Source organism: Lepidochelys kempii, chromosome 1 (genome assembly GCF_965140265.1).
Source record: "Lepidochelys kempii isolate rLepKem1 chromosome 1, rLepKem1.hap2, whole genome shotgun sequence".
In the NCBI taxonomy this organism is placed as follows: Eukaryota; Metazoa; Chordata; order Testudines; family Cheloniidae; genus Lepidochelys; species Lepidochelys kempii.
Genome location: NC_133256.1, coordinates 279,214,191 through 279,227,762, shown reverse-complemented (window position 1 = coordinate 279,227,762; position 13,572 = coordinate 279,214,191). Strand labels below are relative to the sequence as shown.

The following is a 13,572-nucleotide window of genomic DNA, read 5'->3' as shown; positions in this document are numbered from 1 at the left end:
GAAAAGAAAGGTCAAATTCCAGTTACTAATTCATTGTCACAGAGATAATCAGAACTTTGCAAAAAAGCATAGAGTTTCAAGTCATATAGAACTTAACATCTTCAAATGGTTTTTATATTTATTGTAAAACAAATGTGTCCATACATTTAGAATTTAACCAGTGGTCTGTTAAGAAATGTGTGCACCAGTGAACATATAGGGTTGGATCCTCAGACGGTGGAAATTGTCATATCCATTGAGGCTAGTGGAGCTATCACAATTTCCACCAATCGAGGATCTGCCTTGCTTGCCGACATTTTCAGAAATGGATTGCTAAAGTTAAACTCTTAGGTTCATATTTAGGCATCTAAATCCGTGGCCTTATTTTCATAAACCCTGAGTACCTAGCAGCTCCTCTCAACCTTAATTCCTAATCTGGAAAACCTTGACCATATTTGCAGCATTTGTTTTTCAGTGTAAGCACAATCAGTTAATGATTTATTCTTGAATCAACACCGCAGGTTTTAGCACATGAAGACAGTGTACTGCTAAATTTAATGTAATATATTTCAGAAGGTAATCATTTTAGCGCCTCGGTTACAAATAAAATGGCAAGAGAGTGCCTCCAAGATATCAAGGAGATACATTTTAAAGCAAACAGACAAATAGATATAAAAAAGGTCTACTCTAATCCACCTGGAAAGAATTATTGAATTGGCTGTGTATGGTGCCATAAATCTGAAATGTTGCCAAAGCACAAAGGCTTGATCCTGTAGTCATTAGGCCCTAACTTGCAAAGTTCTGCTCACCTCCTGGATTCAACACAGGGCCTTCAGCTCCCTTTGATTTCAGTGGAAGTTGAGTGCTCAGTATCTCTTGGTAGGCAATAAGCAGCCTGCAAGTTCCAGTCCATAGTGCATACAGAAGTCCCATTAACTTCACTGGGAATTATTCCACTTGATAGAGCTAAAGGATTGGGCCCTCAAAGTAGCTTCTTTTTTTCTTCTTCCAATAAATAGTCATTAAAACCAATAACATTCCACTGACTCTAAGCTCTGATCCTCCTGGTAGCAGCCCTGTGAACACCTAGAGCCCCTCTGAAGCCAATGAGGCTCTGCATGGTCATTGGGGTCCATGCTAGTAGATCTGATTGCAGAGTCAGAACTTTAGCCTTAGCACTGGTAACTGTTAGACACTGAATTGTGTAATATCCAGTATTCAGATAGATGCATCATTTTTCAGCATGTTCTTTTTCCTTAACATAATTTTAATATGATATTTTGAATAAATGTTGCTGTGACAAGGAAGAATAGTTGAAGTACACATTAGGGTCCTGATCTTGAAACCCTTACTCATGAGAGTAATTCTTATTCATGCAAGTAGAGCTATCTGCTCCAGCAAGACCAATCGCATGAGTAAAGGTTGCAGGATCAGGCCTTTCTTGTGTAAAGGAGGTGAATAAAGAATATATTATCTGTGGAAAAAGGTCATTTCTCCTTGGTTTCTACTAATGTTTGTGTGTGGATATTTTAATTTTTATTTCTTCCTTCTATGTCATCCTTATCTATGTTGTGTCTCATGACTGTTCTGGATTGTCACTTGCGGTAGGTTTATTTTGCTATTTGGACACGCCTAATCTAAAGCTCTGATATATTTAGTCTCTTGACAGCTGTGGCTCCTCAGTGAAGATTTTTACATAGCTTTGACACATCAAAAGGCTGAACTAAATTGATTTTTTTATGGGATAAAAGGTTGTCATTTTCTCCATACTTAAAATATATTGAGTCAAAATGTACTAGAAAGCTCAAGTTTAAAATTGATATATGCAAAAAAGAAATGGACTGTTTTTATTTCTTTTTAATATGCATTTTCACTGTATCAAATCTAGACCAAAACAGAAAAATATTCAAAAACACCAAAAACAAAATGGTCTCTTTCTACTGGTGCTAAAATAATCAGCATCTCATGCTATTACTTTATTCTCATTATTTTGTAGTCTTAATACAGTGAGTACACTTCAAGCTGTCAGCCAAAGTCTACTCCACACCAGATTGATTTCAGTGGTGTATTTCCAGAGTTACACTGGTGAACCTGGATGCAGACTGAGTCCAGCGATTTTTAAAGATAGCCCTATCACAGTTTTCTGTGCTGCAGTTTATCAGTCTCTACCTATCTTCCAGTCTCTACCAATCTCCCATAATTTTCTCCTGCAGTTTTTTTTTATCTGTAGAAAAACATCCAGCTCTAGAGACACTATAATAGCTGCTGATTTAATGGGTCTGAATTTAATTCATTGGTACAGCAAATTTCTTGCTTACGCTCAGCCTTTGGGAAAGGAATAGACTTAATCACTTCTGTGATGAACAGTGGCACTGAAAAATTATCAAAAATTCAGCCCTGTTTCTTGGAGAATAATTGCTGTGATGGTCTGCACCTTTTATTGGGTCACAGAGCATTTGTGGAGAAGGAGATTTAATATCTCAGACATTTCTAATTGCATCAGGCTGAAATACTGCTATTTGTGAGAGATTTTTATCTTGGGGGGGAGTTTGTGTATTAGCTAAAGCAGGAGATTGGAAATCAGGCTGTATGGATTCCATACCCAGTCCTGCCATTGACTCCCTGTGTGACCATGGGTAAATCGCTTAAGAACATAAGAACGGCCATACTTTGCCAGGCCAATGGTTCATCTTGCCCAGTGTCCTGTCTTTCAACAGTGGACAGTGCCAGATGCTTCAGGGGGAATGATGGACCTATCCTAAATGAACTTGTATAATTTTTTAACCCAGTTATATTTTTAGCCTTCACATCATCTATTGGCAATGAATTCCACAGGTTGATAGTGCATTGTATGAGGTACTTCCTTATGTAGGTTTTAAACCTGCTGCCAATTAATTTCATTAGGTGATCATTAGTTCTCGTGTTACTTGAAGGGGTAAATTACCCTTCCCTATTCACTTTCTTCACAAACCATCCATGATTTTATTGACCTCTGTTGTCTCTCCGCTTCGTCACCTCTTTTCAAAACTGAACAATTCCCATCTTTCATGGCTCTTTGTATGGAAGCCATTCCATAACCTGGATCATTTTTCTTTCCCTTTTCTGTACCTTTTCCAATTCTAGTATATCTCTTTAGAGATGGGGCAACCGAACTGCATGCAGTATTCAAGGTGTGGGTGTATCACAAATGTATATAGTGTGTGATACAGCATGGCCAGAGGGCAGCAGGAGAGTGTTAGAAGGGAGCCTTGTTCCCTGTAGAGGGAAGAAAGTTTTCTATAGATTAATTAAAGCACCTGAAGCCAATTAAAGCACCTGAAGCCAGTCACCTAATAATCCTCCCCGCCCCCCGCTTCACTCAGACAAGGAAAGGAGTTGAAGCAGAGTGGATTGGTGTTAGAGCAGAGAGCAATTTGGAGGGAAGCAGAAGAGAGTTTGGAGAAGAGCTGCGGTGGGCTAAGAAGACCAAGACCCTAGGTAAAGGGACACCTGGTTTGTGCAGAGGGAGGGCAGGAAGTCCCACAATTTGAAGGGCAGGAGAGGGAAGTAGTCCAGGGGAAGGAACCACTAGTTCAAGCAGTTTACCGCTATCCGTCAGGCCCCTGGGCTGGGACCTGGAGTAGAGGGGCGGGCCCGGGTCCCTCCCACTCCACTCCCCTCCTCTAGGACACTAGTGAGGCAGTTAATACCCCAGTTCAGGGGCAAGAAATGGTGTCCTGAATCCTCCCCAAGAAGAGAAAGTGCGAGACCCATCAAAGTAGTGCCAGCAATTTGCCACAATTATGATATTTTCTATCTTATCTATCACTTTCTGAATGGTTCCTGTTGGCTTTTTTAACTGTTGCTGCACATTGAGCAGATATTTTCAGAGAACTATCCACAGTGACTCCAAGATCTTTCTTGAATGGTAACAGCTAATTTAGAACCCACCATTTAGTATGTATAGTTAGGATTATATTTTCCAACGTGCATTACTTTGCACTTATCAACCTTGAATTTCATCTTCCATTTTGTCACCCAGTTTGTGAGATCCCTTTGTAATTCTTTGCAGTCAGCTTTGGACTTAATTATCTTGAGTAATTTAGTATCATCTGCTAACTTTGCCATGTCACTGTTTAACCCCTTTTCCAAATCATTTATGAATAGGTTGAACAGAACAAGTCCCAGTACAGATCCTTGAGGGACCCCACTATTTACCTCTTTCCATTGTGAAAACTGATCATTTATTCCTGCCCTTTGTTTCCTATTTTTTAATCAGTAATTTATGAGAGGACCTTCCCTCTTATCCTATGACTGCTTACTATACTTAAGAATCTTTAGTGTGGGACATTGTCAAAGGCTTTCTGAAAGTCCAAGAATACTATATCAACTGGATCACCCTTGTCCACATGCCTGTTGACACACTCAAAGAATTCTGATAGATTGGTGAGAGACGATTTCCCTTTACAAAAGCTGTATTGACTCTTTCCCAATATATCTTGTTCATCTATACACCTGATAATTCTATACTATACTTTGCTATAATTTCAGCCAATTTTCCTGGTACTGAGTTTAGCATTACTGGCCTGTAATCACCAGGATCACCTCTGGAGCCTTTTTCCAAAGTTGGCATTATATTAACAGTCCAGTCATTTGATACAGAGACTGATGTAAGCAATAAGTTACATACCACAATTAGTAGTGCTGCAATTTTATATTTGAGTTCCTTCAGAACTCTTGGGTGAATACATCTAATCCTGGAGATTTATTACTGTTTAATTTATTAATTTGTTCCAAAACCTCTTCTACTGACACCTCAGTCTGGGACAGTTTCTCAGCTTTATCACCTAAAATGAATGGCTGAGGTGTAGGAATATTCTTCACATCCTCTGCAGTAAAGACTGATGCAAATAATTCATTTAACAGATTCTCTGTGATAGCCTTGTCTTCCTCGAGTGCTCCTTTAGCAGCTTGATTGTCCATTGGCCCCAGTGATTGCTTGGCAGGCTTCTGATGTACTTAAAATATAACTGCTTTTTCGTTTTTGTTTCTTTTGCTAGTTGCCCTTCAAATACTTTCTTGGCCTGCCTAATTATATTTTTACAGTTTACTTGCCCGAGTTTATGTTCCTTTCTATTTTCCTCAGTAGGATTTGACTTCCAATTTTTAAAGGCTGCCTTTTGCCTCTAACCACCTCTTTTACTATGCTGTGGCACATTTTTGGTCTTCTTACTGTTTTGTTTTGTTTTGTTTTTATTTGGGGTGTACATTTAGTTTGAGCTTCCTTGTTTTTGTGTAGTTCCCCTTTTTGAAGTTAAATGCTGCCGTGGTGGGTTTCTTTTGCATTTTCCCCTTTACAAGGATGTTAAATGTAATTACTTAATGGTCCGTATTACCAAGATGTTCAGCTATATTCACTCCTTGGAACAGATGGTGTGCTCCACTTAAGACTAAATCAAGAATTGCCTTTCCCTTTGTGAGTTCCAGGACAAGCAGCTCCAAGGAGTAGTCATTAATGGTATTTAGAAATTTGATCTCTGTATCCCATCCTGAGGTGACATGTGCCCAGTCAATATCAAGATAGTTGAAATCCTCCATTATTATTAAATTTTCTGTCTTTGTAGCCTCTCTAATCTCCCTACGCATTTCACAATCACTGTCCCCATTCTGGTCAGATGGTTGGTAATATACTCCTACTGCTGTATTCTTATTATTCAAACATGGAATTACTAAAGATTCTATGGTACTGTTTCATTCACTTAAGATTTTTCCTATATTTGACTCTGTTTTCTTTCACATATAATGTGCTGACCCCCACAATCACACCTACTCTGTCATTCCTATATATTTTGTACCATGTTATTACAATATCATCATTCCAGCAAGTTTCTTTGATGCCTGTTATTTATATCAGTGTCCTCTTTTAATACCAGGCACTCAAGTCCACACAATTTAGTATTTAGCCTTCTTGTGTTTATATACAAGCACTTACAAAATTTGTCAATATTTACTTGTCTGCCTTCCTGTGATGTAATTGAAAGGAGCTCTTTTTCATTTGACTGCTTCTCTTTGGTTCTTACCTGTATTTTATCTACTTCTATCCTCTCCTCTTTACTATAATATAAAGTATCCCCGTTCCGATGGGATGTATCTGTCTGAACCATGTGCTACACTGCAATTGTTGGCTTTCCCCCAGCCCTTAGTTTAAAAATTCCTCTATGACCTTTTTAATTTTATATGCCAGCAATCCGGTTCCATATTGGTTTAGGAGGAGTCCATCCTTCCTGTATAGGCTCCTCCTTTCCCAAATGTTCCCCAATTCCTAATAAACCTCTAATAAATCCCTCCCCACTGTGACCACCATCATCTCATTCATGCATTGAGACCCTGCTGTTTTGACCGTCTAACTGGCACTGTACAAGGAATTGGAAGCATGTCAAAGAACGCTACCATGTTTAATTAATGTTTAACAGCTAGGAGATATTTACTCCATTAAACTCATTAAATTATACAATGGTAACGTCACTTCACCACCCTTCAGTGTGTAACTGATTAGTTAAACTAACTCCATATTCTTATGGACTATAAAACTCTTTGTCCGCATGGAAACAAAATATGCTGAAGGAATGAGCTTTTTAATGCTAGATGCCTTCAGCTATCTACGAAACAGTGCAAAATAATGTACATTAACCCACAAAAAAAGCAAGCATCAAATCCCAGTCCCAATGAGGAGTCACAAAACTCCCATTGACTTCAGTAGAGCCAGGATTTCACCTGAGGGCCGATAGTGCCCAGCAAAAAAGTCAACTGTCAGGCAACCGGATTTCTGGAACAAAGGTTCTCCAGCTGACACTAGCCTTCTCTTCTGTGATCCCTTTTCCAAACTGGACTCCTCTGAGTAAAGTTTCTTTATCTGATAATGATCTGCTTCACTGCTATGAGGTAGGCCATTTCCCATTCTGTGGTGTAGACTGTTTCCCTCTTTAATGTCTTCTGACCAGCACATGACCTCTCTATAACTTACTGGTCCACACTAATTCAAACTAATGCAGACTTCTAGAATGCCCTTATTCAACATCCTTTACATTTTTACTAGTAAAATTCATTTATTAATTTTTTAGGAAGTTCTTTTACAGTTAGAATGATTTTAAGTTATAATTTATACTCTAATATAAAATTATCTTAGATCTGTTACTTTCTGAGGTAAAGCAGTTGCATACTAGTTTCAATTATAATACCTTGTTTTCACTTACTCAGTAGACCAACCTCTGAGCTCCTTATTCAAGACCAAATTCTACTCAGCCCTTAACGAGTGCACCATAGCGGTTGGGGAGCATGCGAGGAGCCTTTCCCATTGCATAGTCCTCACAAAGGACAGGCAGAATTGCAGCCTCTTCACTCTTTGATACAAAGGGCCTACTGCCTCGTTACTCCCTCGGGGTGCTCTGTGCCCCAAAGGGGAAGGGAGAAAATCAGACCATGTCTCTATCCTTCCCCCTCACGACAAACTAGCCAGTAGGGTTGGCCAGGCAGAGGAGGGAGAGGAGTAAGCTTCACACCTAGAGGGGTATAGTAGCAGTCCCCAGATTCTTCCTGAACACACAGGTTCAGGTAGCTGTTCCCTGAAGCAGAATGCTTCCTAGTGGTCCTGAAAGATGCAGCTCCCCATCACCTCTTAGTTGTATGGGCTGTGCCTAAATGGCACAGTCAAGCTTTCAGTTGTTATACAGGAAAAGCACTCCGATACTACAGTGCTGAGTGTTATAGCAAATCCATAGAGAGAGAACTCAAGCAAATGTATCTGACCAGTAACTCTCCAAAATGTTCCCTTTTTAGGCTGAAATTTTCCATGTTTGGTCTCTGCCCAAAAATGATTTTTTCTGGACCATATTTGAGTTATGGTACAGTGGAAAAGGCATACTTTTCCCATTCTAAACATTTCTGTGCACACTTTTTTTAACCAAAGCCACACCAAAAAAGGTTGAAGTTTGACATTTGCCAACATCCTATTGGTATGTTTGGACACGGGGAATTTTAAAAAATAGCTGTTGAGATAGGACTTCTGAGCATGTTTAGGGAGAGCTGCCCCCAGCAAGATATTTGCAGTCCATAATAATGTTATTGAACCTACAAAATTATGAACAATATAACAGATGCTGCTGTTATTATTATTAAGAACATAAGAATGGCCATACTGGGTCAGACCAAAGGTTCATCTAGCCTGCATCCTGTTTTCCAACAGTGACCAATGCCAGGTGCCCCAGAGAGAATGAACAGAACAGGTAAACATCAAGTGATCCATCCTCTATCCTTCATTCCCAGTTCTGGCAAACAGAGGCTAGGGACACCATCTCTGCCCATCCTGGCTAATAGCCATTGATGGACCTATCCTCCATGAATTTATCTAGTTCTTTTTTGAACCCTGTTATAGTTTTGGTCTTCACAACATCCTCTGGCAAAGAGTTCCACAGGTTGACTGTGCATTGTGTGACTATTCAAAGGTTAATATTGTTAAGCAAAGGCATTTTCTCTTTAAAAATAAGCACAAAACTGAGGAATATAAATGCAAAGGCCTTCATTGATGCATTATTAAGACAACACAGTTAAAATCTCAAAAATCAGGAAATCCAAAAATTAATATCAAGATCCGCTTTAAACACAAGCATAGCAAATGCTCTCTCTGGTAGTTCCACTCTGCAGCTCCGAATATAGTCCAATCGCTATCTCAAGCAATTATGCCAAAGGGGAAGACAATTCATTGCCTGATTTTAGCCTTTATAGCAACCTGGGGCTTCACATTTCATAAGGCTGGCTATGCTTATGTTAATTGCACTGTAAAATGCATACAGTCCAAATTGGATATAGTGACCTATTGTGGTTATAACGATTAATTTAGATTATCATGTTCAATTTCAGCACACTGATACTGGCTGCAGATAAAGGGGCTGCTTGTGGGGAGCTAACAGTGCCATATCTCCCACGCTTAGTAGAGTCCATGTTCAGATTGCACCAAAGGTGGCAATATGGCCACAAACAATACCCAAACGAGCCAGTGAGAACTAATGAAACACTGCAAAAGCCTTGTCTAAACTCACAACACTCCTCAAAACCAAAACATTTTGAGTAACTGGCTGTCCATTTAAAACCTGGATAACAAGGGAGAAAGTGATGTCAAAACACCCCATGCTGGACACAGCTCATTACATGCGTCGCTATGGCCTAGTGCTGATGCAGGACAACAGTCTTGCAGCAGTAATGGATAAAGTAGATTTCACAGTAACCAAAGCCTGGCTCAGCCACTGGAAACTGTGACACAAAATGGGTTTTTAATGAATTCATGGAGAGAAAGCAGATGCTGGAAGAATGAGACTTGCCTCTCCTTCTGAGGGACTCTGATAAGCGGATGTAGTTACAATAGCGAGGAGACCAGGCTGTTTTTTTGGTGGATGATGGGAAATCAGCCAGTAACTTTTAAAGGTCCTCCTGTCCCTATGGAATAAAAGATTGGGGGGGTCACAGCTATGCTGTTCTTGAATGTGTGTGGAACTAATAAGATATGTACTCACATTGTGGGGATTTCAGCAGTTTCTTATTGTTTTCTTTGGAAATTCAATACACCTGTGGAGGTTAGAAAAAACAAGCCTGAATGATTGCACTTGAGTTTGGCTTAAAATAAAAGAGAGGGATGGAGCTTGGCCATCAAATTTGGGAAAAGGAGGGGATTGCCCTTGTGACAAACTGCATTGTTGGACAAAGCACAGAATTTTCTCTTTATAATATGAATATTGTTTTCCTGCCTGCACACTCAACAAGCTTTGCACAATCCTGAGGCCAGAGCAGCATGCAGGCATTAAAAATAACCCCATTTTTCACCCTATGAACGAAAAGGTTGGCTGATGGGATAGCCTTGGGTGGAATTCAGACTGCAATGAATGTTGCTTGGCAGGTAGACTTACAGACTGTACTCTACATGATTTTATTTTGTTTTCACTACCAGGTTGTTTTCATGGTTGCTATTGTTATCCGTTTCTTGAAGCATGAATTCATGGTCCACTTAGTGGGTGGAAACAATCCTGAGGACACTATTGATGAAAATATCCCTCTACAAAGGCACTGAAACAGTTTCGCCTATTTGGAGCCCTAGCTAGGTCATAGTGAAATTACTGAGGAGGTAGCAAATGCAATGCTGTAAGATAACGGAGACCAGATGCATAAGGGGCTGGAGACGTCTTCATGGATCTTTGCATGGAGATCCCTCATACATGATTCCTCTACCTTTCAATATAGAAGGGGGAGGATGACCACCCCTGCTGCAGTATTTTCCCATTTTGTGGCTCTCGTGGCTCAGCTCCGTGTTGATAGAGATTCAGGAAGTTGAGGCGGATCAGAGGACCCACTGTGCTCAGTCCCTTGTAGACCTTCAGAGTTTCCATGTGAAATTCTGGGAGTAGTAAATAGAGCCTGGGACTGTATTAGTCCTTTAGGGTCCTCTTTGTGGCTAATGCTGAGAAGTTACAGGGTAACCCAATCATAATGGGAGCTTGGCCCTGATGGGGGCTATGCTGTGAGGGAAGGAAGGACAGGAGAACCAGCAGAAGAACAGCTGTCCCTGCAGATTGACTCCTGTCTGCACATGAAAAAGGCCTGTTGGGGAGCAAGGCCTCCATGAGGAAAAATTCAAGAAACACTCTTCGTTGAACCCTATAGAATTCTGACTCTTCCCAAGTTTTTCTAGCACTGAGGGAATCGAGAAGAGATGAGACTACTGAAAATGAGGAAGGATCTTTGTTTACAGCGATGCACAAGGAAATAGACGTGTACAAATCCACTGTGCTATGGAAATGAGGAAAGAACAAGCACGCTGTGACTGTCACTCACTCTCTGACTTGAATTGCTCTATTGTAGTTTTCTGGAAGGCACTTAAACAGCAGAAGAGCTTTAAAAAGAGTTAACTAAAACATGGCACAGAAACGGAAATCAGAGTGGCATATGTTAATTGATGTCTGCACCACTGGCTAGAACTAGTTACAATGGCCATTCAAATATGGATCAAATAACACATTTGTCAACAATCCTTGTAATCCAGTAATCATCAGAGTTTACTGTAAAACATACAAGATATATAGTGGGGTGACTTATGTTGTGGCTGCAACCTTAACTTTTGCATTTCCTAACTTTTTGTGACATGAGTGTGAAACCTTTCACCTTTATGTTGCACTAACACAGGAATTTTTTTGCACTGCTCTGCATGTTTACATATATGTGCACACACAAATACGTAAAAAACATACATATGATGATATGATACCATGATTTTATTGTTTTTTGTGAACATTACTCAGAAATGGTGAAATCTCATGAGTGAATTACGAAGTCATCCCAAATGAGTACAAATAAAACCCATCCCAACAACCACACCACAACGTATTCTATTTATGCTGGATATTTTACAGAAAAACAAATTTTAAAATATTTAATGGCCTTTAAAAAATTATTAGAGAAACTTTTTACATCCCTCTCCCTGTAAACCCGTGCTGCCGGAGCACCATGAAATCAATTGTACAAGCTTGAAGAGGAAGAGAAATTATAATTATAAACTTTTTAATAGTTCTAAAAACAATCTAAAATAGTTTGCAGGCATGCTCGATCACAATATATTGGACCTAAAAACTAAAACACTACGATCAGTTGAAAAAAAAAAAGACGAAAAAGACCAGGAGGGTCACAGTACATTTCCTTTAAATATTCCCTTTCCAAAGAACCTCAACATAAAATGAAAATCCCTAGGTGGTGCTTCAACTACTTTGACGCAATCCAGTGCTGCTTCCTCTTTGGAACAGAGTAGATGCATCACATGAGCAACTTCTGTGCCAACTTCTTTTGACCCAGATTCTATTAAAGTACCAACCTTTGATTTAAAAGCAAATTCCTTCCTTAAAGATAAAAATTATTGTATGCAGCTTGCTATGGTAACATCCTGTCCCTCCTCTTCTCCTGACCTTGGTAAAATCAACGCACTTGATCCTATTCTCAAAGTTTTATAAGTCTCCTGAATTTCTGACCCAAGGTCAGAAAGAACGATCTCGCTGCTGGAATGCCACTTTCATGCTGATAAAATTTGCAAATATAACGCTATATATTCATAAAAAGAAAAGGAGTACTTGTGGCACCTTAGAGACTAACAAATTTATTTGAGCATAAGCTTTCGTGAGCTACAGCTCACTTCATTCAGTTGAATGCATCCGATGAAGTGAGCTGTAGCTCATGAAAGCTTATGCTCAAATAAATTTGTTAGTCTCTAAGGTGCCACAAGTACTCCTTTTCTTTTTGCAAATACAGACTAACATGGCTGCTACTCTGAAACTATATATTCATACAATCTACTGGAGCAAACATGCCAACTATCCCTAGGTAAAAAGAACAGTCTCTAATTTTTAGCAAAACATTTAACATTTTACCCTCCAGAAATCTTAGTCCAATATTTTAAAGGAGTTGAAAGGTACAAACCTATTTTTATTTCCCACCAGTCCCTCTTTCTAAAGTTCAAGTGCTGACATATATCCTATATATGCAGTAAAGAGGTTAGAACTAACAAAAACAAGGATAGTTGGAACAGGTCCTTATTATTTGACTTTCTGAGCTAAATCTTCTTCACATCGAAGTAAAAAAAACTAAACTCCCATTCGCTTCAATGGAAGTAAGATCAGTGTATGTTGTCTTCTCCGTAATCACTGGCTTTTGGCGCATTATAGAAATTTCAGAAGCTTTTCAAGCACTCCCTAAAAGGTACATGCAAGAGTGTAAATCTATGATGAATGCAATTTTCTCATATCAATTCCAGGTAAGTATTCAGTGTTTAATTCTTTGCCCTTGTGCTCTTGATATTATTTTCATGCTTATGAGGAAATTTTAATAATTTCATTTTAATATTTGGCTCATTACCCTGAGCCCCATCATGTAGTTCTCCCTCAGGCAAAAGTTTGCAAGATGGGGCACTTTTAATATGTTTTAATAATTGTATGTATTCCTTTGCAACAAGAATACTTCTGCTTTCTGGTACAGCACAAAAGGATGTTTTCAAATTGTATTTTTCTCTTGTGTGGCATCTAAGATAGTTGCTAAGTCTTAAAAAGAAGATTGCTGTTTTATGTAATAGACAAAATTATATTTCTCTCTAACTTTATTAAAATCAGTGCACCTGTAAATCAGTTTGGTTCAGCCTAGCTTTGTATAAAGAATGAATAAAAGGACAATGGGACTAGTGTGGCGGCCTTTTCTATGAACATGCATTTGCTAGTAGCATGGTGATACCTTTTGCTTCCATATTCATCCTAAATAACAACCTGTCAAATGTAGGAAGAACCTCACCCTCAATACTCTTTTTACCAGCCGTAATCCTACAGAAACACGTGGCTCTGTTGCAAATAATTCACAGCATGCACAGCTAGATTTGACATTGCTGAGATCTCTTTAAGGGGAATGAATGTGACTTTGCCTACTGAATAGCATGTTTGTCCACATTTGGCCTCTTTAAGAGGCAATTGGATCAGAGCAGACTTTTAAAAATATCAAGTTGACATTGACTTTCTGTTTTCAGACTTTGTAACAGTTCTT

At 39.2% G+C, this 13,572-nt stretch overlaps 1 protein-coding gene across 9 annotated transcripts in view; it reads left to right on the top strand.

Moving 5' to 3' along the window:
- The window catches only part of SYT1 (synaptotagmin 1), a 512,267-nt gene that overhangs the window by 381,738 nt on the left and 116,957 nt on the right, over positions 1-13,572 (top strand). The gene's annotated exons all lie outside the window — the stretch shown is intronic.